This window comes from Pongo abelii, chromosome 16 (genome assembly GCF_028885655.2).
Source record: "Pongo abelii isolate AG06213 chromosome 16, NHGRI_mPonAbe1-v2.0_pri, whole genome shotgun sequence".
NCBI lineage: Eukaryota > Metazoa > Chordata > Mammalia > Primates > Hominidae > Pongo > Pongo abelii.
Window position 1 is genome coordinate 95,381,792 of NC_072001.2, and position 4,078 is coordinate 95,385,869.

Sequence of the window (4,078 nt, forward strand, 5' to 3'; positions counted from 1 at the left end):
GTTTAATTACAAGAACCAGTGGAGAAACAACATTCTGCAAGGTTGGGGAGCTACCCTACAGGACGTAGCAGATCCCTTTAATCAGCAGCCAATATGCAGGGCCACTACAATCGCCAGAATGCATGAGTCTGGGAGGTAAAGTGTGGATGTGGGAGTTGTCTGTCTCCTATTTTACCAAACAATTCACTGAAGAATTGCTTTCCCTTGTTATGACCTTGAGTTTGATGGGGTTGGAGTGCCTGGTGCCTAAGGTAAGAAAACTCCCGCTAGAGATCACAGTGATATATCAATAAAATTATAGCTTGACAGTGAACCCCAACCACATTATTTCTCATACCACCAAACTAACAGGCAGAGGAGTCACTCTACTGACTGGGGTAATTAATCCCAATGTCTATGGGGAAATTGGGTTGCTGTCCTGCAATAGAAGCAAGTGAGACTGTCTGGTAGACAAAGTTTCACCGTATTGGTGGAAAATTGCAGAAATCCAGTAAAGACAGGACCACCAAGAGCTTGGATCCTGTGGAAATGAAGGCTGGCATCATTTCACCAGGAAGGAAACTCATTCATCAGAGTTGCTGGCAGAAGGTAAGGGGAACAGGAAAAGGGTGGTGAAAAATAGAGCTAGGATGATCAACTTAGGCTTTTGACCAGTTACAGGAGCAAGTACTGTATTAGCTGCTGTGACTTACGTTCCAAAATTGTTTCCTGCCCTCCACCTTTTGGGCCTGAACTTAGACTAAAAAAAAAAAAACAGGCGAGGTTTCACATGGTGATACTATTGAAGTCATATTAGCTCAGATAATTTCTTTAATTTTCTCTTCTTCATCTTCTTCTGTTTCTCCTCCTGGAACTTCTATTCTACTGACAGTCCTAGCTCTATTCTTGATGATCTTTATCTTTTGATTATTATGGCTCTATTGATTGCTTTTATCTTTTATCTCTATTAATCCCTTGATTAATTTATCTTTTCATTTGTAATTCTCATCTCTGACTTTTGGTTTTGCTTTTCAAGAGGATAACATTAGTTGGTCTGATTTCTAAGACTTTTTCTGAAGTATCCATTGTGATATTTATGCTATTTTTTCTTTTGGAAATTATGTGTTTTTCCAAGATCTGTTTCTTCTTAGCATTGCCCTTTCCCACGGCTGTCTGCTCCTGTTTTATAAACATGATCTGTTTCCCAGTCTCACTGCAAATATGAATTCAATGTGTTTGAATTCCTCTTTCTGGCACTCTGCTTCATTCACTTCTTCAAGCTGCTAATTTTTGTTCATTTTTATGAAGAAAAGTTGAGATCAGTGGTTTGAGGAGTAACATATCATAGTCACTTGGAAAATGCTTTTTCAAAATACATATACCCAGTTTCCCTTTTTTTCTTCTAGTGCCCTATTCCCCCACTCCCAATAAAAGTATAACAATCTCCAGTAAAAGGTGTCTAAAGATATTAATAAAAAACATAATCTATCTACATAATTATGATATGCTTCCTTCCTCCACATGGAGAATCAGCAGGCTAGTGTGCACAGCACACTTAAATGATGTGAACTCTGTCTGGGAACTCAGGCAATTATTTGATTAACATGTTGGTTTACTATGATAGTAGGTATGTAGGTGCTCTGTGTGTTGGCAGTGGTAGCTCATAAGATAAACTTCCTTCCAGGGACAGCAAGCCAGGAATGTTGTTGGAGTCTTAGAATAACCTGGTTATTCTCCAGTCTCTCTTTCTTTGTAGCATTAACTAAAAGGGCCACATATCTCAAATGCTGGAGCCACAAGATGGTAGAGCACAATCAGTTGAGAATCCGTAGTGACTACTGATCCTTATGAATCATAAACTTTGCTGTGTTAAAACACCAAGACTATGAAATTCTTTTTTTAACACAGAATAACTTAGTGTATTCTGATTATTTTGTATCTTGAGTGTTTTTTTCCACATGATACATCAGAATTTTCCTATACCCTTAGAGACTACACAAGAATGAGATTTTGAATGGCTCCACAATATTTCATCATAAGTTTATGTACCCTAAATTTACTGACCTAATCCTCTATTGTTGAACATTTAGTTGAAAACAGTTTTAGAAACTATAAATAACGTTGTAAAAAACTCCATTGTGTTTGGCATTCGTTCATTGTCAAAATTTCACTAGTGCTACTCAAATGATTAGAAATGATTACATACTGCTACAAATAACAAAATATTAGTGTAACATAGGTTTAAAAACTATAATGTTTTTATTTGAAGATGACAAGATTGTTTACATGGAAAATTCTTGAGAATCTACAAAACAAGTAAAACTAATAAATTTATTTAACAAGATCAGACCATGTAAAATACATATGCAAAAATCAATTATATTTTATGTACTAGTGGCAAACAGTTGAAAATGGAATTAAATAAAAACAATTAAACAGAGAATACCATAAAAAAGTAAAATTTTTAGTATTTAATTTGTAAATACATGCAATAACTACATTGAAAATTATGAAACATAGCTGAGATAAATAAAAAATAGCTAAATAAATAAAGAAACATACCATTTTCATGGATCGAATACTCAACATTTTTAATATGGCAGTTCTCTCCAAACTGATATATAGATTCAATTAATCACAAGCATAATCTTACTTGGGTTTTTATAGAAATTGACAAGTGATTCTAAAATTTATATGGTAATTCTTGCCTCCCTGACAGTAGCTCAGCCTCCAGGACTCTCTTCCAGCATGGCTGAAGACACCTCTTTACATAAGATGGTGACAACAAATCATAAGCACAGTCGCACCGAATTCACAGAAGATCAGTTGAAAATCGTCATCAATACCTTCAATCAAAAACCTTACCCAGGTTATGCTACCAAACAAAAACTTGCTTTAGAAATCAATACAGAAGAGTCCAGAATCCAGATTTGGTTTCAGAATCGAAGAGCTGGATTCCAGAAAAGACCAGAACCACCTGGGACTTTAGAATCAAGCCAGAGCCATGGGCAAGATCGACCTGACGCAGAGTTTCAAAGTAGAGAAGCCAGATGGTGTTGTACCACCTACAGTGCCTCTCAATTAAGCACTCTCATCAAGGCATTTATGAAAAACCCATACCCTGGGATTGATTCCAGAGAACAAGTTGCTGAAGAAATTGGTGTTCCAGAGTTAAGAGTCCAAATTTGGTTCCAAAATTGAAGATCTAGATTTCATCTCCAGAGAAACAGGGAATCTGTTGTGTCCTTGGAATAGGAAGACCAGGGGCAAGATTTCTGAGGGACATCAAGGTACAGAAGATACACAAAATGGCACCAACCTCACTAGCAGTTCTCATTTCTCTAGAGCCAGAACATGGTGAACACAGTCAAGTTCAGTGTATTTGATATTATCAACTTGGGCCCCAAATCTCTCTCACAGTCTTCCTGGGAGTCTATCCTTCTGCCGAAACTGCAAGCTAAGCCCTCTGAAGATGGTAAAGGACACGGCCAGGTGCGGTGGCTCATGCCTGTAATCCCAGCACTTTGGGATGCCGAGGCAAAAAGACTGCCCAAGCCCAAGAGTTCAAAACCAGCCTGGGCAGCATAGCAAGACCCTGTCTCTATTATAAAAAATGAAATAAAATAAATAAAAAGGACTGTAGGAGGCAGAGACAGGTATACAGGAGGCACCACACTACCCTATTGACACAGCCTGGATCCAAAGTTCAGCGGACCTTGAGACAATGAAAATAAACTTAGTAATAATCAAAATAAATAAATAAAAATAAAATTTATATGGTAATTCAAAAGACTTAAGTATCAAAGTCAATCTTGAAACAGAAGAGAAAAGTTAGAAGACAAACAATCTAAATCAAAACTTACTATAATGCTATAGTAATCAACAAACTCGTCCTGGTATGAAGATCAACAAATAGATCAATAGAACAGACTAGAGTTCAGAAATAGGCCTATAGTTACAGAACGTGATTTTTTACAAAGGTGTCAAATCTTTCCAACTAATAGGGTTGGAGTAACTAAAATCCATATGGAAAACAATAAACCTTGACCCCTTACCTCATACCACACTCAAACACAAATTCAAGATAAATCAGAGACCT

The 4,078-nt window shown here is 36.8% G+C and overlaps 1 pseudogene; it reads left to right on the forward strand.

Annotated features, from left to right (window-relative positions):
- The first annotated feature begins 2,718 nt into the window (after positions 1 to 2,718).
- LOC100452599 (double homeobox protein A-like) lies at positions 2,719 to 3,399 on the forward strand (annotated as a pseudogene).
- Positions 3,400 to 4,078: the final 679 nt, after the last annotated feature.